The sequence below is a fragment of the Nansenia antarctica genome, assembly GCF_963989245.1.
Source record: "Nansenia antarctica genome assembly, chromosome: 19".
Classification (NCBI taxonomy): Eukaryota; Metazoa; Chordata; class Actinopteri; order Argentiniformes; family Microstomatidae; genus Nansenia; species Nansenia antarctica.
The window spans coordinates 8330666-8358564 of NC_137692.1; positions in this window are offsets into that span (position 1 = coordinate 8330666).

Below are 27899 nucleotides of genomic sequence, written 5' to 3' on the forward strand. Positions count from 1 at the left end.
ACTGCTGATAACAATATTGCAAATGTTGAAGGCATCGGTCACCTCTGTATTGCTTCTGCTTTATAAGTACTCAAAAAGGAAAAATGTACAGAATCCACATATTATAGTAATAGCAATGACATGTCCAAATGTGACATGCTTTCTTTCTACTCAGCCATCAATTTTAACACACATTGTGTCTCCCCCTGAGTCTGGCTCATCGATCCACAGGTAGTCGATTGCGCCTCTCACATTTGAACTCTTATCATAATGGGCCTTTTTAGAACCATCTCATTTTGATGATGAATTGGATTTCCAAAGAAAGCCAAAAAGGAGTTACTGTGGTAACCACATGGACTGTCAATCACTTGCAATCAGCCTGTTTTTTCTTTGCTCATTGCTTGCCACGTCAAGATTAGGACCTTCTCCACGGGGGGCCTCACAACACTCAGTGGAAATGGAAAAAAGATCTGTATGGAAGTTCTATGTCTGCTGTTTGGAAACTTTGCAGAGCATGACCCTTTGGCCCTTACACTGACACACAGCTGAACAGCATTTGAAGCGTCTCCCTCTCATCTTACTCCAATTTCCACCAATGCATGCTCTATAATGTGTTAGGTCCTGTTAAAGGTTTTATTTGAAGAATCCTGTTATTTGTGGGGCATTTGTAGAGCTACTCCTTCATCAGTCATTTCAATACTTCAAATCTAGACCTATGTATTCACAGTAACATCTGAATTCTCCTTCTTCTGTGGACTTATTTCATAGAAGATTCAGGAACAGAGGCATCTGATAAGTGCAAGTTCAGGATGTTGTTGGATCACCTTGTCATATTGAGTGTGTTATGAGAGTGTAATGCGTTATAGACCTTTTACAAGTGTTACAGTATGGAAGGGTTTGGAATACCTTGCAGTATATAACCTCCTGTATACCACCCCATATTTAAGAGTCCTGTAAGATGTATTGTAGACTCTTGTAGACTGGCAAAAAACAACAACATCAAATGTATGTATGATATCATGTTTAATTTAACTTACATTTTTCACACAAAAACTAATGGACTGAACTGACATAAGGACTGTGACTTGACAGAACGAACGACATCTTTCATCATATTACAATTTTACTGTCGCACCGTTTTAACAGTTGAAATATTTAGGGAGAAGTGCAGCTGATTTGCTGGTTCAGCTGATTCGCTGGTTCAATGACTAAATGTGGCATTACATACTTGAAAAAGGGAAAAGCCATATTATCGGCACAGAGCCTCGAAAGATCTTAATTCCCCATTAGTTTTGTATTCTTTTCAGCAACAAAGAGAGAGGTCTTTCAGCCTGGTGTTCCTTTGCATACCAAAAGTCATTCAACAGGGGAGACCTTTACCAAGAGCAATGCTCTATTCATTCCATTTTAATTACAATGTTAAACCATTATTTGTTTCAACACCTGGTTAACCTATTCAGACCTGGTTAAATCCCTTTCATTATCCCAGGTGTGATGGAAAGGCACTAAGGAGTGAAAAGGTCTGCTGGAACAGGAACATAATCAAGTCAGCGCTACACAATGTGAATAAGGCTCTGGGATGAGATCAGATGTTACACACTTGAGTCTTCAAATAAAGAGTGCTAGGTGGATTATGCTTGAAAAGAGGATTTAGTCAAGGATGTATCCTCAACTTCTCTTCTTTCAGCGGTAAGCATCATGAATAGCAGATTTCTTCCTCAGGAGCTGTATTAGGACACTCAATCGCTGGCTTTAAAGCAATTGGCTTTGTTGGACATTTCTGTGCATATATTTGTGTTGCAGTTTGGCTGATTGAAATGAAGAGGCCATGCTGTGTGGTCAGGATGGATGGTCCTCCTGTTAGAGCCGGACCATAGTGAAGGACCATAGTGAAGGGCTTTCTCATCCTTTAAGCTTCTTTTCTTTCTCTCTTTTCTCTCACCTACTTTGAAGTTTAGGTTGTAGTTAGGCCATATGCCTTTGTCCATTACGATGCCATTAGCAAGGCTATACTGAGGAAATGGACCCCTGCGGAGGTGTTGTTGACCCCTGGGGAGGTGTTGTTGTGACTGGCTCTCTTAGCTTACCTGGTTTAGCTGCTTGTTTGGGATGATCCCATTTCAATAGGAAACATTAACAGAGGAGACAAAAAAAAGTGACCGTAATTGAAAAAAGAAATGAAATGAAGTCAGCACCTTTTCTTATTTCAATCAGTCCCACCTTCTAATTTCCTGGCCTGTACCTGCAACTACAATGCCATGGTTCTTTTTCTATACACCCCTTGCTGTGGAGTTCATTCCAGACATGCAGACATGGAGAAGTCAAGATGATACCCACACAAAGTTCTGATTAACAAATTAACATCTCCTAATAACCCTTCACCATCCTTCCTTAAATGGATTACGGCTCCTCTCTTCACTTTCTTCACACCAAATTTAATTAAGATTTAGATTTGGTTTGGAACATGCCATGACAGATTCACAGTGCATTCATGATGTACTTCAATTAAGGACCAAAGCAACTTAAGCTGCTTCACCAATAATTAGACTATCGGCACTTTTAAATGGTATCTAATTATACATCCCTGTGTAATTTAATTTCGGTGTAGGCTACTGCCGCCTTACTAGCCTAGTATCACATTTTAAAGGCCGTCCTCTATTTCTGTGTTCTATAAAGTGTTCTAATGCACTTCTCAATTAAATGCATAACTGTATGACACATTGACTATGTGGTATCAGGCACGACCCCAATAAGCTATCAATCATCTGTACTAGCCTCAAACCACAATTATAAAACAATATGATACGCCTGACATGCAGTATGTGATGTCTCCATCACTGATCAAGTCATATAGTAGCTTGACATTCAGTAGGTTCACCTTGCAGCCTGGCTTTTTCTCCAGTTTGCCATTGGCCCTCCCGTGCGTGCTTGTTGCCCATGTATTTGTATAGTGATTTAAAACAACAGCCAAACCCTGCCCAGTGTTAATTTACTTAAAGCAGCAGGGGTGGCTGGGCTGGCCGCTGACCATTACACAGTAGGAAGGGGATGTCCAGCTGACTGTCCTTTTAATCCACAACAGCAGGCCGGAGGAATTTAACAGCATGGGATTTACCGCACTTTTAAAAACAAACAACGCTTATGGAAGATTTACGAGTCGACAGAATTGTCTGGGCTTTTCTTCCCTTTGACTCGTTCAGTTAGAGCTGTGAATGACTTGGTTAAAGGGGGTGACAAGACAATTGGAGGTGTCATCTAATTATTTTAGCCGGTGCTACACCAAACCGCTCCTGCGATGGATTCCCTTGTCTTGGCTTAGTGATATGAGGTAAATGGGTTAAAGCAGCGGGGGAGATGCAATCTTTTGCTCTCCTGGAGATGTGATTCGACCACTGCCATCTTTAAAGTGAATCACAGATCTGCGGGACTGCATTTAGATTAGATAGAAAATATAAGCTATGTAAAGTAAATCAAATCACCAGTATTATCTTCATATCAATGGATAGGCATCACCTTATAAGGTCAAGCAGTACATGGTTATCTATACAGTAGTCTCTCTCAATATTCTCTCTTATCCACCACTGTTCTTGACTGCCAGCCAAAGCATACAGTGCTGTGGTAAAGAAGCAAGGGATCCCTCTATCAACCCCATAGACCCACAAGGAAGTAACCAATGCTTTTCTTTATCCCAAGCTAGCCAAAGAAAACCAAGATTGAGAGGTCATGTATGAAGACATAGCGTGGTGCGACGGGTTTCTTTAAGAGGAGCCTATCCTGTAGCCAGGCTTTCCTGGTCTGTAAATTAGCTGTGAGTAATGCATTCTGGGAAGCTGCCCTGCTGCTGAGATGCTCCCTCGCTGCCGGACACTCCCATGCTCCCCGTTGACATCGCTTTCCCAAATCTGTCCTGATGCTCCTAGTCTGTCAGTGAGCGTCCCGGGGGGGCACAGGGGGCGCTGGGCCTGGTCCCCACCCCCCCCCACACACCCCCACAACCCCCCGCCCTCAGCCCTCTCTGGGCTGAAGCCAGCTGAACCGTGTAAGTCCCTGCCATCGCCAAGTAGGATGACCTCAAACGGGATTGACGGATCACATACCATGGATGCAGAGGCCACCATTCCAACAACATCCATTTCTACTGGTGGTGTTACACTGCTGGCATGAATGGACCAAATCAGAGACACGGTCACTAGATTTCATTTCCTTTGTTATTTCATCTACTTTGAAATAACACCAACACCTGACACAAACCTTAACTTGTAATTGTCTTCACCTTAAACTCTCAGTAACAACTGGGAATAAAATCCGAGAATTGTTTGGTTTGTAGGACATCTGCGCTGTGGCATGTAATCTGATACACAGCGAGTGTTCTACACTACTCATAGCTGGCCTTCCCTTTTAGAATCAGAATCAGAATCAGAGTCTCCCTGTGTCGGTGCAGTTATCTGTGGGCCGGATGAAAAGCCTTGGCTATGACACTGACATAGGCCCCAGCACGCCCATTAGAGAGCCTGGGGGTTCCCTAAGTGTCACCCATGAAATCAAGATGTTAGGGTATGAAAAACAGGGGAGGGACCGCTAGTAATTCTCATCATTGTTAAATGGTTATCGTCCCTGGTGTTGACTTTGCCTCTGTCCAGCTCAGTCAAGGCGAGGGGAAAAAATACATGGTGTTGTAGTAGAGTTTTAGTAAGCTTTGAGTGAGATTCAGAAGAAGATAGTTAGCAAGGTCTCTCTTTTATAAAGGAATGAATAGAAGTGGGCACAAAGACCAATCGCACTGTGAACTGAAATTGCACAATTAAATAATAACTTGCATACAGATTCCAATTGTGACTGCTCCTGGTGTTTCTGGACACCTCTCGGAAATGAGAAAGACGTCAAATTCGTCTTTAAAGTTTTTTTTTTTTTTTTTTGATTTTCGTTTTTTTAGCTAACATTCAACTCGAAGATGTGAAGTACCCACTCGTTATTTTTCCGAACAGTTTTACGTTCATTAAATAAGTGTAATCCATAACACAATGACTTCGTTTCTTGTTGTTTGATGGGGATTCATTATCTTTGATGGGGATTTTCTGTGCTTAGTGATTTCCGGTGTAGCAACTTTCAAATACTCATGTCGTCTTCAATTTGTTTCCGATTTCAATGTATGATGCATCATTTGAAAGCTTACAATCTGTAGTTTAAGCACATGTAAAAGACTGAAAAATGATTTCGCCTACAGGTAGCCCTTTTCATTGGGCTGTGTCACAATTTTCTCCATCAGTTCTAGCCAACTCTTACTGGATCTCTAATTTGGAGGAATCATCAATTATCATGCACTGTGATTAATTTGTGTGGAGTAAAATTCTAAAATACCTCAAAGTATCAAGTCCCATCTAGGGTCAACAGCAATGTATCAGCAATTACTGTAAGGAGAGAAATCCCTAGTGTCTTTAATCATATGCATCCCTGCACTATGGCCTTCTGGAAATCCATTCTGCAGTGTTGACTGGCAGAGAGAAAATAACTTCTCAATAGCAGATTTCTGACGTCCATAATGGCTTAATGTCAGGATATGACAGCCATATTGGGGGAAGTGAAGTGACTCTTTGCGTGGCCCAGAGGCTTTTGCTGTCATAGCTGATGACAGTAACTTTCTCCATGCAGATTAAATTGGTGTTTACAGATTTGCCCTGGGTGTACGTTTTCCCCCTGCTGGGCCACAGTGACACAGGCTGATGATGAGACGCAGACGAGACCAGCCGCTGCAGACACTGATGCCTACGCCTCCATCACATGGAGCCTTGCAGTGGCTCAGCCAGCAGTCACAGGCAGCAGTCACAGGCAGCAGTCACAGGCAGCACTGTCACTGGTACAGCTGCACAGTCTGGTACACTTACTGCTGCTGTACTGCTGTTGTATCACTTTGATTAACTCTAATACGACCATACATCTATGACCTCAGCATATTATTATTATTACTATTACTGTTATTGTTATTATTATGATTATGACTATTATGATCATTATTATTATTAATAATAATAATAATAGTAGTGTTTTTATTATTATTAATAATATGTTTTATTATTATTGCTGCTCCTATTATTAGGATATGATATACATTGATATGATAATACATTTGTACTGTGACTCCTGGGCAGCTATACTAATATATTTGATAGATAAGAGAATTAAATAGGTCATCAGTAAACATCATAATATCATATAATTTATTATTTCATCTTGATAATCCAGCCAAAGACAGCTTGTATTCCAGCTGAGAGTTACGGTGGACATCAGTGCAGTCTTACAGGCGTGCGTTCCTGGTCAACAGAGGTTGTTACAGCTGGGCTGTAAAAGAATGTGTTCAAAGTTTAAAGCCACAGTGGATTGTTTTTACAGATGCCTTTTTTTCTTGGTTTCACTTCAAACAGGAATGGTATGACTCGCTGCAACGTCGGCTATGTTTGTGAATCATTGAAAATCAGCTGAAAATATATTTCTTCTGAAATAAATGATGGTATTTTATATTTGCTGTCCCGATCGAAAGAACACAGAGTCTCCTTCTGGAGGAGCAATAAAGACTTGATATTTGCAAATGGTATGAGGCTGATTTAATGACACGATCTTCCTATGTCACCTGTCCAAGCTACTATAGACTTTCATATTCAGAACCTGACCGTATAAATCCACTTTGGAGGATCATTCACTGACTACGACACTGTAGCCTGTAAATGCATGAGGGGTACAGTGACCCTACAAACACAAGCAAACTCTAATCAAGCCTGAAAGATATTCAGTGATGGGTACTTTCATTATGTAAATGACTGAAAATAATCAAGAGAGACCAGCCTCTGGGAAAGTTCTAATGGCATGTATTCCATGAAAAACTGTAATCTTTGCAGCATAGCATTTGCATTGATTACTTTAAATGTTCAATTGTTGGGTAGGATTTGTTGATTACGCAAATTGTTTGATGTAAGAGGAGTGCTTAGTGTGAGGTTCACTTTGTTAGTGTAAATCTATTGTTTTGATTCATCAATAACCTACGCGTTTCTAACTACAAATTAACTGATAATGTGATCCTCATCACTGCTTCAGTATACCCATTTGGCAAACCGTACATTCCCTATACATTTTTGATCAATGAAACACAATTCATCAATGAAATCATATCACACTAAAACCACATGTCATAACTGGTATTTCCCAGTTAAATCAGATGCAGAAGGCATAAACCCATGTCCCACAAATATATCTCCAAGGGTTTCGCTCAAATCAACCTTGTGACTAAAAAATATAAGGTGTCAGCAGTGAATATACAAAGCAACAGTATACAGAATGTGAGTATTAATTTCAGGTTGTAAACAGTAGTCTCTATGTGCTGGGTTGTTATCGAGTTGTGGCCCCCAGCGCAGGATTGATCCACTTCAGTCCAGCAGCGGGGGGGCGGGAGCTCTGGAGGGGCTCAGCAGGACTCCAAATCAATAAGGTTAATAGATGTGGGGCCACGCAGTCAGAGGTTAGCAGCCTGGCATTTTCGGTGCCAATGAGGAAAATTCCTGATGACGAGATGTCACTTTCGGCCCCGGCATTAATGTCAGTCTGATTACCTGAAGCCAGGATGTCAGATATGGTGTGTTAGCAGGGGCTTGTTCACTGGCCATTAACTGGAATTAGCTTTACAAGAAGCCCCCTTCAGACTGGAGACTTTTAACTTGCCTCCGCTTCTTCTCTTGTCCATTTAGCCACAAATTGCCAAACCCCCACCCCCCTCCCCCTCCTTGGCCTATTCTCTCCCTCTGATTTCTATAATACCAACAGTTTCATAATCACTTGATGAGTAATTTCTTTTCCTTTGGGATTTGGAGTGAGGTTTCTCTCTTCTTATTCTAACACTATCTGTATGGCCTCTCACATCAGGTTCAAGAGCATAATTGAACTACGGAGGGTAAAAGAAAAGAATGCACATGGGGTTAACGGAAAAAAAGAGGGAAAAAAACGTGTGTGGATGAAGGTCCTGTTATACGAAGACAAAATGCTGATGAAATCATTTTCTGTTTTAGTTTTCAGGATAACATTACCCTTTTGTCATGTTCTCATGTGTGTAGCTGTTCAGTGTTTGTGGAAGTTGCAAAAAAGCGATTGTTTGGCATCAATTTAACATTGAGTTCTAGAGTGTAATATAAAATGTTGTTTGTACACTATTTTCTTTTTGCCTAATATTTTTTTGGATTTCCAGGATAACAACTATAGTAGATTGAAGTTCACATGGGTTAGTTTGTTATCTTCCCCACATTGTGATATACAGTACACAGGCCATTACCATCTCTGAATAGCCCCCTTCAGTGTTCCCCTCAGACTTACTCAGGCTCTGAATGGTGAAATGCAAATTAGGGGCTTGCTGATCTATTCTCTTTGTACCTGACCAATATCTTACAGGGGCCTTGCGTTTGTGTTTGTGTTTGTGTGTGTGTGTGTGTGTGTGTGTGTGTGTGTGTGTGTGTGTGTGTGTGTGTGTGTGTGTGTGAGAGAGAGAGAGAGAGAGAGAGAGAGAGACTGTTTGTGTTTGAGAGAGACTGTCTGTCTGTCTGTCTGTCTGTATGGAGGAAGACCAGTGCCACACCTGTAATTATGCATGCACCTGCATTGGCTGATTAAGGTGGAAGAAAAAAAAACAGAAGCCATGCTGGCTCAAGCTTTCCCTCCCTCAGCCCTGCTAAACAAAACACTGAAGTCATTTACAATAATGGCATCGGTTGTCTCCTTTCCTCTTTCTAAAGAGCTTTTCGCACAGGAAATCATTTGCTTCTCCAATCATGGACTCCATGCAGAGGGGGGCTTGCATGGAAATGAGTTCTGGCATTGTTGTGCTGAGGCCCTCCCCTCTAATAAATTGTGGAGGATTAGTAGAGAATGTAATAAAGAATACTTCATCATGACAGCCATTTTGAAAGGGGGTTGGGGTAGCTGGCGATTTAAAGGATAATCGTCCTTTGGTTTATTTCCATAACATGCCCTAATCTGCTTCTTTGAACTTTGCTTCCGCTTAGGTTACTTGATTTATAAAAAAAATAAAAAAATAAAAGCTTCTATTATTATATAGTGTTCAAGACATCTGAGTGACGTCTTAAAGTATTATGGTTCATGGAGAATATTAAGAGTTCATCTAAGATCTTTGATCTCACTGAACAGTTGAAATGGCCGCCCTGGTTTCTAAAGGGCAATGAAATCAAATGCGTAGTCCTTGGCAAACAATGTGATATGGCTTTTATTGTAAATGATCCACTTGTGTTAGGAAGGTCCCACTCACTTTAAACAACTGATCATTTCTAATGGCTTAAGGAAGCCTTCATAAAGCCATTATAAGACCTAGATGTTTTACATGTACCGTACATGTCTTACATGTAGGCCTATATTCTTACTTGGGACGTTTTATTCTAGATTCTTTGCAGAATTATGCATGTTGACTTGTTTGTGCAGTTACTGACGACATTGTGCAGCTTTTTAAAACTTTTTCAATAATGAACTGAGCCATATCATCGAGTAACCTTTTCAAGTAATTAGCACATAGTATACTCACTAATGAAAACATTTGGACATGTTGCCAAACAATCTATCTCAGTTCTCATTGATCACAAAGTCAGTCTCAATCCTACTGAAGGTTTGCTGGAGGTTTTATTTTATCTCTCTGTGTGATTGGAAACACTTCAGAAACAGTGACCAACAGCAGGTGAGGGCCACAAGAGCTTTGAAGTCTCTTCTTCTTATTGATCCTGTGCATATTCTAAAAATCAAAGAGGGCTTCAAAGGCATATCTAAACTCTTAAAGACTCTGCTCGCCCAGAACAGAACAGGGCACCGGTGACAGCGTGAACAAGCAAAGCAGGTGGTGGCCAAAGCAATCCTGCCCCCGAGCCTTAAACTAACTAGACCTGCTTCCATTTTACTGCTAGGGGGCAATACCTCCCAATTTGATTGGCACTTGCCCCCTGCGGCAAAAAGAGGATTTGAAATAAATTCCACCATTAGGTTCATTTGAAATGGGAACATACTGTATGTTATGCCAGACTTCAAAACAAGGCCCTAGTATGAAGTATGAGTATGAAGCAAGGTGTTGTCTTTTTTACACAGCAATTGGATACAGACAAGCATAGTGCCGTTGACAACATGGCAAACCCGTCTCGTTGACAGCCAGCCCTAACCAGAGCAATGCACAATCAGGCCAGGAAGCCTGTCGTTGGCAGAATTGATGACTCAAGAGTCTGTGAGTAGAAGGTGCAACTGTAAGGTCCCTCTAATATCCCAGGATAGATATCCCATCTCTGCTCAGTCTCTACCTCCCTCCTGATGCATGACTCTGTCTGTCCTTTGCTCTCCTTGGGTGCACACAGGAGTTATCTGAGCCTTTCTGGGAGCAGCGGGATGCGGTGCTGTCACACCGGCTCACTGTTGGATTACCACCATTGCGTGAGTCTTTGGCTTCTTTCCTCTCATGACGACACAGGGTGGAGTTCACAGGGACTGATTTAACTCATTCACCACAGTCCACTGCCACTACTCTCCAGCCCTGACAGCTCTGTTACTCTGAAGCAATGCTAAGTGTTCATGAAATGAGGAGGCAAAATGGATTCACAAAGATTGAATTTTCTTGGGATGATGCTGCCCCTGATGATGTAGTCCCCGATGTGCTGCGATGCGCTCCCCAGGGGGTTAATCCCGACGTTGAAATTTATCTCGAAGCGTTTTTGGGGCCTTGTTTGTTGCTAATGTATGGTTCATTAATAAATATGGGGTTTTGGATGATTTTCTTTGGTATACCGCAAGTTGTATTCACTATGTGAATGTGTTTAGGGCAGAATTCAGAAGAACAGAGTGTGGGAGGTGTTCACATTGGATGTGAAAGACACTGGGCTGAGGAATCAGCATGCTAATGCGAATGGACAGGACACATTTTTAGCTGTAAGCTAGCTCAGGGGGAGCGCTACTATTGATCCTGAACATAATTGTAAGGCAAATGTAAGGTCTCCTAAAACTGCAGGGGTGTGTTAGGTTTTAAACCGTGTCAGCATTGCACCCCTATCGCTCCTCACCTAAAAAAAGAAATTATTTTATTTTCTCAATCCTGGTTCCAGGAATCCTACTCAAAAATGTCCACTTCTACAAATCCCCTTTAAACTGCTGTTCTTGAGAAAAAGAAGTATACAGTTGAGAAAAAGACTAAACAAAAGTGAACTAAATCTTTAGCAGAGCACCAAGATGACTACCTCTTCCTTGTTCATAAGACGCCGGTGCAGAGCACCAGGAAAAAGCTTATCCAGCCTTTTCTTGAGAGAGTGAACAATGCACACAATGAACCTACTGACCCTCAAAATCCTTTTTGATTCGCTATCAGGATGTTTCTTGTCGTGTTTTTGTTGACTGTGTTTCTTAAGTGTTTGAATTTCTGTAAGTAGTCTACAGCGAGTCCTCTGGCCCTGTGAAGGGAAGCATCCCGTCAGGGACGTCCCGAGAGACACTCGGTGAGTAATGTTCCCCCATTAATAGGGCAAACATGAGACACTCACTACGTTAGGACTATTCATTTAAAAACTGGCCATGTTCTTGTTCAACAGTGTCCTACAGGCTAACGTATCGTCTTTTTGTTCTCTCGCGGTCATGTCAGATTCAGACTTCACGAGAGAGAAATCATTTGATGAAAAGTGAGTGAACGGTATAAAGAAATGTCGATGAATGATAAACTCCTACATTTACGTTTGTCTGAGAGAGGAAATGGAAGCATCAGTGCGTCCCATATTATTGAGGTTAATTCGGAGGACGAGAGGGGCAAGTGAACAGCGGCAGTGGGCGGGGTGAGATGTGTCCTCTGCTTTGGTGTTTGTGGTCCGTGTCATGTAATTATAAACCAAACATAGAAAGTTCTCTAAAAGACCAAGGAAGATATACGTGTGTTGTGGCCTCTTGCTAGAAACCTACACAGTGAGGTACCTAAATTGGCCTATTCAGGAAAAATGCCCCAAATGAGCTGTGAATGTTAACTTTCACTCCCATAAAAACCTATGTGTTTTTTTTACAGACTCCTGCCACAATGCCTTGCAAAAGGACAATTGGGACATTTAGGAGGAGTGTGAAAAAGTCCTGTGTCTGTGGCCAAGAGAATGAACTATGGCAGACTGGAGATGGTGAATAGGCTTTTTACAGGTCACAGATTCCATTCAGCCCTCTGACATTGTTATTATCTGACGGTCATAGATGGGCCTAATTAATATTCCAATCATACGCCACGGGAACATTTTAAGCAAAATTATCCTCTGAGTGCCATTTGCTTAGATGCAGTCGCTCATTGACTCTGTAAGTAGGAAATAACCACACTGAAAAATTAACTCAAGCAAAGGCTGACTTGTAGATAAACAATTGTTTCATTTCTCAATCTCTTTCAGTTAGTGGATTTGCTCTGTCTTTCACTCTCTCACTCTTCGCTCTCCCTCTCTCTCACACACTCTCTCTCTCTGTCTCTCTCTGTCTCTATCTATCTCTCTTTCTTTCTCATTCTCTCTCGCTCTCTCTCTCTCTCTCTCTCTCTCTCTCTCTTTCTCGTTCTCTCTCTCTCTCTCATCCTTCTCCTGGCAGACTTGTTGTTCACAATAGAGTGAAGTACAAAAGTCGAATGGCAATTCACTTTCATAATTGAATTGTTGTATTAATTTTTTACCAAAGTATGTTGTTATGTATGATAAGTAAATAGAACAAAATTGTATGTTACTTTCACATTGATAAATCACAACGCAGCTCCATGTTCTGAAATTGCTGGTTTAAAATTGCATTTTAATAGCACTTTTGTTTATGAACTGCATATGAAAACAGTGCTGCAAATCAGCATCATTATTGTCCCCTGTCAGGGTAAGATTGTGTTCTCAGTCTCAGTGGGGCTTTTGCAGAGTTATTGAGTATCATGCCTTAGGAGACCTAAGTGTCTTTTACTCTCACCATCTCGTGATAGAACTTCAGATGGGAAAGTGAACAGACTGAAATGCTAATTTTCTCACAATGATAAATCTAGGGTATGAAATTGTGGGTTCAGAGCTCTTACCCCCAGGCTGAGGGTTATTGCTTTATTCTATTAGTCAGTTATTACCAGCGATCACAGAAGACCCCCTCCACCCCCCTCATACAAAGCCCCTCTTACATTACATTTATCAGCCGTTGTACAAACGTTGAAAACATATGATGGCTGCCCTCAGAGCCATGTTTCCTTCAGGGCTGAGCAGAGCTCCAGCTGTCCCAGAGTGCATCTGTGCATTGGGCTGGGAGGTAGTGACACCACGAGAGGCACCTGTACCCCTCTCTCCTCTCTCTGGTCCTGTGGAAGCTTTAGGGAGAAGCCCAACTCTTCTTCTATCTTTTCACAGGAGGACACTTCTAGTAATACTTCAAATCTTCAGGTATAATGTAGGTCAAAATAAATTATAAGACTTGTTATGGGCGCATGATATGGCCTACTTAGAATGATAATCATGTCATAATGATCCGTAAAAGTTCATAATAGCCATTATATCTGTGTATCTAAAAAGAATAAAAATACATTTAGCATCAGTTTGTTCTGGAAGTGCATATATAAGTCACTAAGTAAAGTGTGTATTGTATTCCTGGGAGTATCTCCGCTTTGACACACCTAATCAATTGAATCTTCCCTCCCTCTAGTACAACTGTTACCAGATGCTCAGCCCTCTGCCCTCTCTATATTTCCTTTCTGATGGGAACTGTAGCCTGAGGCTATTTACACCACAATCTGTGGAGTAATTACCATACTATTTAATATAATGCCAAGGCAATCAGAAGGTGATAACATGCAATTAAGCTGTGTTTTCAGATTAGACTATCTGCAATGTACATAAGCAATCTTCCATATCTGTCCCCCAAGATAAAGTGCCCATCTCGCAAATGTCAAACTGTAGTGACTTAATCAGATTATTTTCAATTAATATGTATGTCGCCCTGCCCTGCTTTTACTGCCATTATTGACATTGATAAATTGAGCTCATCTCTGGCAGAATTTGTCCCTGAGACACTAGATTTTGTTAAATGTCGCCTTTTCTTCCTCACACTTCTTCTTGTTCCTTTTATTTTTATCTTCCTGCGAGCGAGCCATGTACGATCTAACTGAACCCCCCCCCCCCCCCCCCTTCCAAGTCATCTTTCAGATTAGGGCGACATGTCAGTCTTGAGAGGAATAATAATCTGAAAGGGCATCGATATAAATAGGGTGTTAGGATATAATTGTTTGCCATGTCATTTCTCTCCTCTCTAAATCCCTCTGAGTCCTGTTGGAGGGAGGCAGACAGCCGTGGCTGACAGGTGCCAGGGGGATAGGTGTTTATAGTGTTGCCCAAGCAGGAAGATAGAGCTTGGACCTTCAGAGACTCTGCCGTCTGCCTGCCTGGCTACCCAGAGAGCCTCGGTTCATTCTGGAGCCACGCGAGTCGTCGCATCTGAGCTCAGACACTCCTCGATACAGATAACACCAACGGGAGTCTAGAAAGGTTTGTGGTAGAGAAAAAGACAAATAACAGATATCCCAATGCAGATAGGAGGAGCTTTAAATGAGTGTGAGCTCTGGTGGTGAACAGGCTGCACTGTCACATTCGAGCGGCCTCTGCCTCTAGCCTCAGGAACCACGGTGCCCACCGTTTGAAGATTAAACCATCCAGTGTCATTTCCTGCTCCAGTGGTTGCTTTCCCAAGAAAAGGGGAGATATGAATTGTATTTTCCACCCCCTTCAGAGCTGATTATCGAGAGCCAGCCTTTCAGCAGCCTCCATGTTTCATGGTGGTCTCGGGAACAAGCCACCAAAGAGGCAGAATAGGAGGGGAGCAGATCAGCCGTGTGTTGTACTTGTGTAGTCAAGCCATTGTTCCGATCAAGTACAAAAGGTGATGCTTGGCTGAATCCTTTCTACATTTCCTTGGGTGAGTGTATGTGTGTGTGTGTGTGTGTGTGTGTGTGTGTGTGTGTGTGTGTGTGTGTGTGTGTGGGTGTGTGGGTGTGTGGGTGTGTGTGTGTGTGTGTGTGAGTGTGTGTGGGTGTGTGTGGGTGGGTGGGTGGCTGTGCGTGTGGGTGTGTGTCTGTGTCTGTGTGTTTATGTATCTGTCAGTGTTTGTATATGTGTTTGTATACAGTAAGTGCATGTTGCTTTTTGGGTTGGTCATTGAGTGTGGTTGTCAGGGTGGTTCGTACCCTAGTCTCCCTCCTTGGCCTCTTCATCCCAACTGTGCACCGTCAGCAGCCCATCCAGGGTAGGGCCCAGGGTAGAAGGAGATGCCATGTAGGGAGCTCTAATAAAGCCATCAGTCAAGCGCCTGTCCAGCCAACCATACCTTAGGGCCTTCCTTTTAATGCCCTGACACATGACGGAAGGACTGAGAGGGGAGGTCGTTTGTCAAAGTGCATCCAATGTGAAGGAAGTTGTTAGCAAAGTGTTTCTTCTTATCAGACAGGACCATGGCTCTTCCACAGGATCGTTGGCTCTATGATTTACAAGAAATGTTTTTCCTGTTATTTTATCGATCCATGAAATCTATCAAATGTAATAATGCCTTTTTTTGTCTAAATTGTTTTTTGACTAAATGGTTGTGATTAGCTGACATATCCCAGTATATGGGTGAGTGTGTGTAGCTACAGTACATGATGGGGTTTATTCCAGTAGGACTGGCCAGCCACTTCCTGTGTGTTAGCGTCTGGAGCGGAGCCACAGAGAGACACAAACATGCAAATCTGCGAGGAGCAGCCGCCTCATATCACCACACCATCACACCTCTCCCTGCTACACCACCCTACCTGCTGCTCCTCTGTTTAGCATCACTATTTTTGCATCATGACTTTGTTTTTCTCTCTTCTGTCTTTGCTCTGGATAGCCACGGCATGACAACGTGGAATGGAGTCACTCAAGCATGGCTGCTTCCTCCTGTTCTTGTTCCGCAGCGGGCATGGCAGCTCCCCTTTGCAGACGATCATTACTCGTCTCCTCTCTGAGGCACGTAACACTGCACTGGCAAAGGAAGGGGAGAGGAAACCAGTGCTGGAAATGTGTCAGGTAATGTCAAGAACACTCACATGAATACCTCCATGTAGGGATATAGCCAGGTGCACCGTGCACCTTATGTCATAGTAGCAATAGCAATTATGGTTTTCTACAGAAATGTCTTCACTGATACAGGGCTTGACGCTTACCTTTTCCCCAGGTAGCACTGTGCTACCATGTTGAAAAATTTAGTAGCACACCAAGAATTTCAGTAGCACAATGAAAATTGCGCAATTTTCGTCAACAACGACAACAAATTATCATAATCATAACATATCAAAATGATCATAACCGGCTCTTGGCCGTAATAAAAATGGAGACTCACACAATGTAAAGGGGAAGTTGGCCCACGGTTCGGTATGAACCTCGGTTTTTGGGTCACGGTTCACGGTTCGTTTTTTATTTTTATTTTTTAAATGCTACTATTTATTTACAAACTGTTACTTTATTTTGCTTATACTTATGGAACTTTAACATTTAGACACATTCCAGAATATGACTGGTAAATTCAAATGTGACGTGTTGTGGATTGGAACTACGGATCATAAGCTTTCAAATGATGTGTCATACATTGAAATCCGAAAAAAGATGAAGTTAGAGTCATTTGAATGTTGTTAGACGTCAGGCACATATAGGGTTAACCTCTTTGTAATGAAACCGGAAGCAGACGCTGCTAGCAGCTAGCGGCTAACAAAACACAGCGCTATGAACTATGAGAGCTGTATCCCATATACCCATTATGCGCATTTTAAGCGCATATAGGACTCGCGTGAAGCATTTCTGCGACACGCGTTTCTGTTCACTGTTTTCATTCCCTCATCGCTTATACACATAAGTTAGACTGCGCATGACAGTAGTTCAGCAGTCTTTTAGTCGCACTGGTGCGATTGAATGTATTTCCAAGTCGCACAGAAATATATTCACTCGCAAATGCGACCAAAACAGTCGCACTGTCGAGCCCTGCTGATAGCATGTTTTAATCTAGGCAAGTTCACAACGTTTCTTGGGGCCAAATAACCTTGAAGGACGGTGTGTTTGGGGGTTGCACTTTAAAGATTAGGAGAACATTTGAACTAGAGTTACAGTGTTTAATTTGTTGATCCGTTGAAAGTATTAAAATACATCTGAGCTAATCACCATACAAGACAGAGACATCTCCAACGACCTTGAAAAAGAACACTTTGTTTGCTGTGTTCAGTATCTTAGGATCATGGGAAAGAAAGAGAAGAGATGTGTATGAAAACAGAAGATACAGTATACAGACACCGCTCAAATACTATCTTTACTATCTTTGCTCTTCTTAACACTCACTGGGAAGAGAATGTTGCCTAGGGGTAAAACTCAAAACTGTGCAGCTGTTTCCAATACACTACTCTGTTAGAAAAAACAGAAGCGTTGAAATGTAAAGATAGTATCTGAGTGTATCTGTGGGTCTTCTTTCCCCCTGGGATCACCTGCTTGCTTGGAGAATCTCTGATCAAAGTCATCCCCTTGAGAATGCCCTGATTAGATTTTACACTTTCTCTCCAGGAGGAAAGGAAACAATACAAAACACACCTCTCGAAAACATCAATACATATTAATTCTCCTTAACATACATTGCATTTCATGTTTGGTATCCCATTGTAACCCATTATGGTTCATCTGAACAGAAAGTGGGCCGTGGCTTGTATGTACGTAGTGCGTATATCATCCATAGGCAATGGGGTGGAAAACTCATATTTGATCCCATATGTTCTGGTTGAAGATGAACACATCCCTTTCTGGTAATGAACCAGTTGTGAAGAGGGGAGGCGGTGCAGGCTTTTAATTGGCTGGGTTGAAGTTTTGCTATGGGAAGAGTTTTGGTTGAATGAGATCTGGGCACGGTGCCAAATGAATAGAAAATGGTACTCTCTCTCTCTCTCTCTTCCCCTCCGATGGCCGTGCTGCTCGCTCGTCATTAGGGGAGGCATGTGAGCCATTCCGCGATTTGATTTTAATAACACCGACGTCTTCATTACTCCTAGCCTTCCTCCTGGCCCCCTTATGTTGCGGCTGAGCGGCTACAGTGGCTCCTCGCCATTGAGAGATTGTCATGAAAACACCTTGCAGTCCTTTTTATTCACTGCTCAAGGGGTATCAGGTGTGTGTGGCAGAAGAGGCCCTATCCGTTTTCTTCGAGGAGCCCTATCATCTAGGTCTCATCAATAGAGTTTGCTTTCACAGAACAACATTGAAATGTCAAAACACGGTGTTCCCCCTTTATCAGCCTCTGGGATTCTTCTTCTGGTCTTTGCTGTGGGGATATGGCAAAGGCCCTGTAATCATGCAGTTAAATGAGCTGACCTAACTAGAAGGCACTCAGCACCCTATGTTGGGCAAATAACACAGCCACGGTTCGAGTCGACCAGACAGGAACGCGTGCTTTGAGAGACTTTTATCTCTGCCACTTCAGATGCCACTACAATGTCCTTGTTCTGCCTTCAATGACAATGACATATCTTCAACAAGAGCACCTGGATAAAGAGTGCTGTCTTATGAACTCTGCCGTCTGGCCTGCGAGCCGGGCAGAAGCCAGAGGTTAGCGCTCCATTTTTCCCTCCTTGGTTGCTGTGTCACCATGGAAACGGATATAGAAGTCACAGTGACTCCTGTGAAGAATGCCTGGGTGACACACAGTGGCACTTTTGTGGCACATGAAGACGACAGGGTTCATTTAGGCTATCCGGTCAAGGATATGCATTCAGCTGGGTGAATGAGAAAGATCAGACAGGACAGAGGGGGAGAGAAAGGGCCATGGTCAAAAAAAGCAATGATGTGGCTCCACAATAGAATCTTCTAGCAGTAGAAAGGAAGAGGTGATTGGCTCATTAATTCCCAGTCAAGTCAACAAGCTCGCTCAGATGTTGGGTGTTACTGTATCTGAATGCGTTTCACCCAACTTTATTGGAATGTGTTGACTCTCTGGCCTCCCCACCTATGGTGACTATGCTCCATCCAGGTCTTACAGGTTGGAGGCTAGAGGATGAAGAGCCACTCGGGCAATATCAGGCACATTGGGACCCTCAAATGACATTTGTTGCATCAAATTGTGCAAGCAATTTATGTTTTAAAAATGCTTCCTAGAAATATTTGTTTAGCATGTATTCATCTGTGTCTGCAACATGTATCAAGAGAGTGTCTGAAGGTTGTACAAGGCATGGGAGGCCTCTACTGGCCAACTCAGTCCTCACATCTGTCGCACCAGTGGGGAATTAGGCATATCTGAAATGAATATGTGTCCCTGTCACTGGCCTGGCTTTTTCATATAGAGCTCAAGTGGAACAAGAGTGGTGAGTTGGGAGATCTCATTAAAGTTCTGCACAACATCTTCCTTTTTAGTGAATTCAATTTGAGAACTGTACGGTTTTTTGGGATCTATATTAAAAGAGCATGTGTCGAAATCAGTCAGCTTCCACAACGTGTTTCGGAATAGTAACTGTTCAATAAAACTGTCAAAGGCTTCACACGCTTCATTGAACAATAAAAATCGATACCATTAAACACTTCTAAAAAACAATGCAAGCATTTCTCCTGAGGCCTAGCTGGTCGGCTCACATGTATTATATTCTTTTCAAGACTCTTGAAAAATGTTTTGAAGACGTCTAGTCACTGATAGATCAATAGAGAATCTTCTGGAAGGAATGTAAGGCCTGTATGAACGTGTTCCATGCTATCATGAAACGGACACCACTCTCACCATTAAGGCTATCTGGGGCATGTGGCCATCAGATGTTTTTATGAGTGACCACAAGCCCTGATCATTCATTTCCTCTGAGCATACCAATTCCTTCACAGATGTATAAGCAATTATAACAGTAGTTAGGCAGAGGTGGAACTGCTTGACATAATCTCTATCAGACAGACTCCACCGTCAGCCATATGACAGGTCATGTTAAATCCCTGACTCAACTCAAGCGCACATTGGAATAAGCCCTCCACGACAACAAACACCAGAGTACGGTCAATGCAAACGCTCCCCTAAACAGTGTTATCCATCATATGTATGTCCACTACTGAATATCCCAGCTGCATGACCCAGCATATCTGTTATTCTGGTATTAACCAACTTTACAACATCACATATAAAATCCAATAGAATTCAATCAAAAACTAAATCCATACCAACTCTGGTAGAAGCTTTTTTTTTGTGCAATGCAGTAACAGACCACTGATGCTGATGAAAAGGTTCATGCTTTTCTTGTGTTTGATTCAATCAGTGACATTGGGTTGTGGCATGGTGGTGTGAGGCTGGGAGTTAGTTGGAGTGAGTTGTCGTCACAAAGTTGAGAAGGTAGACACCGATCTTTCAGTTAGTTTTCTGGTTTGATGGACGGTACTGTTGTTGTTGTTGTTGTTGTTGTCGTTGTTGTTGATGATGATGATGTTGAGAGGTATGATGAAGTTCTCCCAAGAGCATTTAGACCAACAGAGGTTCGGACAGACATATTGTTTATAAAACATATCTTTGTCAGTTTGTTATGGTCATTGTGAAATATGTGACAGGTTCTGGTGAAAAAGTAGGAGCTAAGACATAACATCACTATGTTTAGCACATCACAACATGCTGAGAGAATGTCAACATGCTAAAAACACATAACTACATATAATTAGATGATCACACAGTCCTTGCTTTTGAACAAAACTTATGTTTGTTTACAAGCCATGTATCACACAGCGATTCCAATTCACAAATGATAAGTATTTAGTGATCCTAAAACAGTTGTTTGTTATATCCAGTTCTCTCTTTCGTAATATGCAAAAAAACGAAAAACTTTTTTTTTCTTTTAATAAGCTTTTTGGTCATTTGCGCGACTTGAGCATTGCCGACATATGGACCTTTTCATCAGACTGTGTGTCACATATGATAGTTATTTATGTTACTTTATGTTTATATTCCTTAAATGGTTTTGAACTGTCAGCCATAAGGGGAGATAAGTTGTGTTCAAGACATTTCCCTATTAATAGCAATGTTTGGTGTACTGTCCTTGAATCTCTCAGAGAGGTTCAATACATACCTCAGACAAGGAGATCTGAAAGGAGATCGCAAATAGTATCTATTCCTCTTTTAATTGGGGCTTTTTTTCCTGATGCTATATGCCCCCCAAAAGTCTGTTTTCTCCCCCATTGAGGTTGACTCTTGCCGGCTCTCCAGCTGAGGTCTGGGGGCCCTCTCAGGATCCACTGGCCCCCATCCCAGCCTCCATCCCGTTGCCCCCCCTTTCACCCTGTCCCGTTTGAGCTTCATCAAAGCGAAAGTAGCTAAAGGATCGCTAATGCTTCAGATGGTAGCACTAGCCCTAACAACCCCGAGGTTGAGGAATTCTTTGCAGCAGACTGAGGTCATTTTTTCTTCCTCCTCTCTCGCTACCCTCACTACCCCCCCCAACCACCCCTTCTCTCTCTCTCTCCCTCTCTCTCTCCCCCAATGCTTTTCTCTATTAATCAGAGCTCACGGCTCAAACTGGTCTTCAACTTCCTCCCCAATCCTCGCTAAGCCTGTCATTTCTGGCTATTATTTACTTTAATGGGCTTTGGCTGATCCCTGGCGAAGCCTTGGATCTGAGAATAATGCGGCTGAGGGTAGCCGGCCCAGACGCAGGCGCAGGGCTGCCTGTAGATTAGCTATGGCAGATGGGCTTTACAGGGGCTTCCTGTGAGCAGGAGTGTTGATTGAGAGGGCATAATGAGAGAGGTGGTGTCCTCACAATGGACCCAGCCACCTCACTGCACCTCTCGCGTCCAAACAACCCCCCCATTCTCCTCCTGGCCCCTCAGCCCCCCGTCCTCCTTTACTCTTACTCTTACTCTCTCTCTCTCTCTCTCTCTCTCTCTCTCTCTCTCTCTCTCTCTCTCTCTCTCTCTCTCTCTCTCTCTCTCTCTCTCTCTCTCTCCTCTCTCTCTCTCTCTCTCTCTCTCTCTCTCTCTCTCTCTCTCTCTCTCTCTCTCTCTCTCTCTCTCTCTCTTTCTTCCGTGGAAGTCAGAGTGCAAGAACAAGCACAAAAGCAACTGTAAATAACCATGAATGTTAATCCAGCATTAATTGGTTCCCTCTTAAACTGGGTGTGCACTTTCACAGGGCTGGCTCCTCCGCAGGTCATTAAAGGAATAGAGCCCTTCTCATTGTTTACTTAACAAGGTGCCTCTATATTTTGAGGGAGAGATTAGCACAAATGACAATGGCTGGATTATTATTAGATGACCTCATTTATTAACTTTTTTTTTGTTTAGTTGGAATGGGTTAAGGATCAATTTATTGTTTTGTGAATTACTTTATCCAGGCAATGGTTTTGCATATATTCATATATTTGTCGTTTTGCAGGAATTATTTTCCTCTAGCAGAATCTCTTGAGACTAGAACAGCCAATCCAGCGCTAGTGGAGGGTTGGATGGTTTCCATTGTTGTGATGTGTTGTGGCCACTGATTCCTCTCCAGCGCAGTGCTCTCACCTGTCTCTTTCTAGTCTGTTGTGTTGACACCAGGGGCACACTGGGGCAAACGCTCCGCAAATGAACTGTGGAAACCAGCGAAAGTCCTCGGGTCAAGTTTGTGTACAAGAGTTGAAATTTTGTCGCGTCCGACTCTCTCTCTCGCCTGCTCTGAAAGTTTCCACACAAGGGGACACACAATCCACAGACTCCAATTATCCCCCTCCTCTGAGCGCCTTAAGCAACTTTTTCAAAACTCCTTTCACTTGGCTCTTGTCAAGCGATGAAAGAGAAACTAACCACCATGTCAAGAGAACTCAGCTGCCTAGCAACCAGGCCACAGTTTAATTCTGATTTGCTTCAGGTCTTGAGTAATGGAAATTGACAATGTTAAGCTAGTCACAAGTGTTGTTTGTCACCTCTGAAATGCAAACAAAACTGCATTGTTTTTCCAAAGTATTGAGCATGATTGATGTTAAGAGACCACAATGGCATCATTCATTTCTCTCTTGTGTTTTTGCCGGGATTGATGTCATATCTTTTCATGGCATATTAAAGGTTCTGGAGGAGCATGAAAACTCATCGCTTTTCATCGCCCAGCAGACGGCAGCGCTTCGGACGCATTCCTATAACTGGTGAAGTTTAATGATTCTTTTCAGCCTGTGTCCATTTCACCCAGAAATAATTTAATAAGAATCTTTGGCCTTTAAGAGCTGCTGTGTCCTGCCACAATGCTCAGAGAACGGACAAAAGATGGCTTGAATACCACAAAGAGGCAGCCTTGAAGATGAAAGTCTTTGACACCCTTCATTTGTTTGTTCTGCAACTTTGTGTAGATTTCGGGTTTTGGACACACTTTGAGTGTAAGCGTTTTGATTTCCAGCTTAGTTGTAACAGTTAGGTAAATACGTCATGAATAGAGAGTTACTATGTTTAAGAGTTTCTGGATGCATTCTTGAAGTTTACATACTGTATATACCGAAGGTTTAGCAGTTACCAAGAAACCTTCCTGTTTCTCTATCACAACATGTCATCATACTGGAGATGAATAGTAAATGTCATCATACTGTAGATGAATAGTAAATGCCTTCTACTGTGATATGTTTTAGGAATGTAAGGACTATATAGTATGTAAGGAGTATATAGTATGTTAGGAATGTAAGGAGTATATAGTATGTTAGCAGTGGTCAAGCAAAATGGATGCCCAGTGTGAGTGTGACAGAACAATGCTATCACAACAATGAATATCGTCTTCCCATGATACACAATATCCCCCTAGTACACACAGACCAGGGCAACATAGCGCTCTCGACTGCATAACAGTGTATTTCCCAGTTCAAATGCTTTGCACTTATTTTACACTTGCAGTTTGAGAAATAAGTCATCATGAAAATTGTATAGCAACTTAGTAAGCGGGCATATAGAGGTAATCGCATCATCTTTTGTTTCATCTAATGCTTTATACTAACTTATAATAACTAAAGTATTTCGACCGATGTGGCTAATGTAGATGGGTTTCATTTCAGATGATGTGTTTACAAGGTGTGCTGCTCTCTGTGGCAAAATCAACCTTTTAAAACGTAAATATCATAAACTTTTGTGGTAACTACATAACTGCATATTCTTCTATATGACCGACATGTAAAAATGCTACAGCTCTCAGTGGCACTGTTTACAAGCCAGCGCTTGACCTCAACCCTGTATTTTGAAATGTGATTTTAGACACCAAAACAACATTGTTCACCGCTTCAATTTCTCCCTCCCAATATCCTTCTCATATCTCTTCTCATATCTCTTCTCATATCTCTTCTCATATCTCTTCTTATATATCTTCGGCATTTAGAGATTTAAAAAATCTCATAAATATCACATTCCACACTTTTAAAGCTATACAGGTTTTGTACAAGTGATTTGTACAAGTCATTTTAGTTAATGATTATGTACAAAAATGTTTGATACTGTTTCTAACGATATATGATTTTCCTCAGAGATTAAACAAAGCTTGGTACGTCAGAGCAGATGGGTTTGGCTACGCCAACGGAAATTGCATTCATGGACCTGAGTATTTGATAGTATGATATGGATGCTGGCAATTTCTTCTGCTCCACAGAGCATTTTTCAAAGGCCCAAATGGCACAATAAGAAAGCCATCCATCACAAAGGCGAGAAAATTAGTGTAGAAATAAATGGCAGTCTTTCTCCCCTTCTCACTGTACCATGTGAAGCTCAGATGAACGTCGGGGCGGATGACAGAGAATAGTCAACAATAACCTCGCTCACATCAAAGCCCCAGACAGTGGTATTGGGGTAGACCACAGTGGGTGATGGAGACAAAATAAACGCCGGCCACGTCAAGCCCACATCACCCCCCCCCCCCCCCCCTACAGATATACGACTGTTACCCCCACCCCCCACCCACAGATATACGGCTGTTACCAGGTGGGTCCAAAGAGCCAATGTTGGTTTATGGTGGTGAGTTTACATTACAGTGTTCAGTGCGAATGGTAGATTTAAAAAAAATAATCCGTTGAGCAAATAATTTCTCCCACCCTTGGTCAACACACTGGCCCGAGTGATAAACTGCCATCTTATCCTAACAGCACATGAGAGAAGGACATCCAGGGGACAAGGCTTAATTTTTTAATTCTTAGTGTCCTACTGCTCACTTTGTAATTTTGAACATATAGAAAATGTAACTTCCATGCAGTTTCGTTTAACTCTTTTTGATACGTATTTCAATCGATTTTGAATGGGGTCATTTGACTTTTAAATTATTTAAATAGATCCGATCATAGCTATCTCTGTATTTCTATATAGTGTGGTGATGTCAAATTATATCACAGAACATATTCTATGTTATACATTGCAGTAGCTTGCTTATACTGCATGTATATTGAACTGTTTAGTATAAAGTAGATTAGTATAATGAGCTGTTGTAATTAATTAAATTAATGAGGGACAAAGATATACACAGAACGACATTGTACTGTATGTTCAACATATCTGTCGTCGTTTGAATGTTACACAAAATGTATCAGAAGTATGTGTACGAAGAAAACATTCATACTGTACATTAAAATCATCAAGCATACAGTTGTTAAACCCTAGTCATGTCTCTGCTTTAAATTATTGTAAAGCAGCTCATTTGTATCACCCACACACACTAAAATAATCAAGAACTACACCACCACAACAATTAGTGTTTTGTGTGGAAATCATATCAGATGTCTCTCAGGTTTTGACTTTGTCTGAAATGTCTTCCCCCTTCCATAACAAATGGCTTTTAGCACTTTTGCCATCTGTCCCTAATGAGTCATTTTTTCTCCCACCATTTCCATACTGTATTGTGAATTGCCTTACATTCATTTGCATAATTGTTCAAAGATGTTGCTCCAAAATTGATATCCACACTGGGAGTGTGAGAGGATGAGGAGAGAGAGAAAAGAAGGGGGAAAAGCAGAGTGAAGATGTTTGTGAAATTATGTGCAGAGCAAATCCATTTTTTTTTCCTTCCAAGCACCACAGTAACCTAATCAGGACGGCCTTTATCTGCTAATCCACATTTAAACTTTAACCTGTAGGGGGGCTCTTTGTGTTAGTTAATGTACCCATAAAAGGAGAGGCCAGCCTGAATGACTAATCAGATTCATCATATTTTGCCAGACTAAAAAGCTTCTCTAAAAGACTAAAAAGCTTCTCTAAAAGACTAAAAAGCTTCTATAAAAGGGAATCAGAATTAGCGTGACTTCCATCTGAGGAGGAGAGGGGAAAAAACTTTCAAATGAAACAATCACTTCTGACGAAAATGGTGGTGCGGAATAAATTAATGTTCAAAAGCCAACTTCTTAATCAGCTCAGCTGTCTAAGATAGACAGACACTGGGATGTTGGGTCATTTCGTAAAATGAAGGCCATGAAGGACAAAACGCAAATGGAGAAAGGCAGCTGCTTTAGGGAGAGAGTTAGGGACACAATGGAAGGATACGCATTTTATCACCAAATAAGAGAGAAACAAACACTCTGATAAAGTAGAGAGTTTTAAATCGGCACCGTCCCATGGGACGCTGAAAGGCACGAAAGTGATGAATGACAGAGCAGGACAGCAGACATATTAGAGTATTAATATGTCAGTATTTTTTGTGAATTAATAGGTGGAGATGATGGAGGGTGGAAGCCATTTGGATCTTCTCACAACAATGGCTAATTGATAGAGTGTGTTGATGACAGTAGACTATTGCCAATATCAGATGTTCGTTTTTCCATCACACAGCCTTGTGAAAGGAGCAGAGAGAGAGGACCACTAGAACATGCTGAAGCAGTTCTGTTGAGGGAGAGAGGATTAAGGATTACATTTGCTCTTTCTTTGTTTAGGAAGCCTTCCGACACCCAAGACTAGGATTTGCCTTGTTAAGGAAAGAGAAACAACCTGGCATATATTTAAAAGGGTTTGTTTAATGTATTTCAATCAGTGTAAACTATGAATATTCATAACAGCGAAATGTAAGCCTTTGAAACAATACATTATTTACCATGACACGAGTCTTCAGCCTAGTCAATTACCTGTCACAACTGCTAGATGCTAAATGGTGCAATTCACTTGAGAGATCTCTATCAAGAGAAATATGAAAAAAAGAAGAAGAAAATAATTCACAGCATTAAACATCTGTTCACAGATACAGTATATATCAACAACATTCTAACTTGTGTCTCTTGTTTTACTCCGATATTGTGTCAAGGAATAGTGAAAAGCCTGTCAAGAGAGTAGAATTGTTGCATGTCTATATAATGTGTTATGGAGAACGAAGAAACGAAGGGCTTGTACGCACAATTAAAGCTAATCTTTCTCTTTTTATTGACATTAAGCCTGGCTTTTATGAATTTATTAACTGGACAACTGGAACATTCTCTTGTTGCAACAATCTTGAAAGAAATGTGTGCCACCATTAGCCACCATTAATGTTCCAAAAGCTGTCTTTGCTCAAGGCTGTGAAAAAAAGAATAGCATGTCACTTCTCCACAATCCACATATCAGCAGTATAATTTTCTCCATTAGATTGTGCTGCATGGTACTGTATCTGCATTATCATATCACGCAGTGAGCCATGCCTTCATTTTGCCTTCACTGCCTTCAAACCGTTTCATAATTCATCTGATTCTCACTAGTATCCTTTTTGTTCCTAAACCTGAATGTACCCGAATCATAATACCGTAATAAAGATATCATCTACCAGTCCACAATTTTGGGGGATTTTTCCTATTTTCCCTTGAGGAAAAAAAGGACTGTTTTGTTCACTTATCATTCGAGATTGACCTCTACCTGATGCAATAACAGTCTCAGGATCAGCCTCGGGGAAGTTGCCTATGTTTAACAAGGCTTACGCAGTTGCTTTAAGAAATCATATTCTAA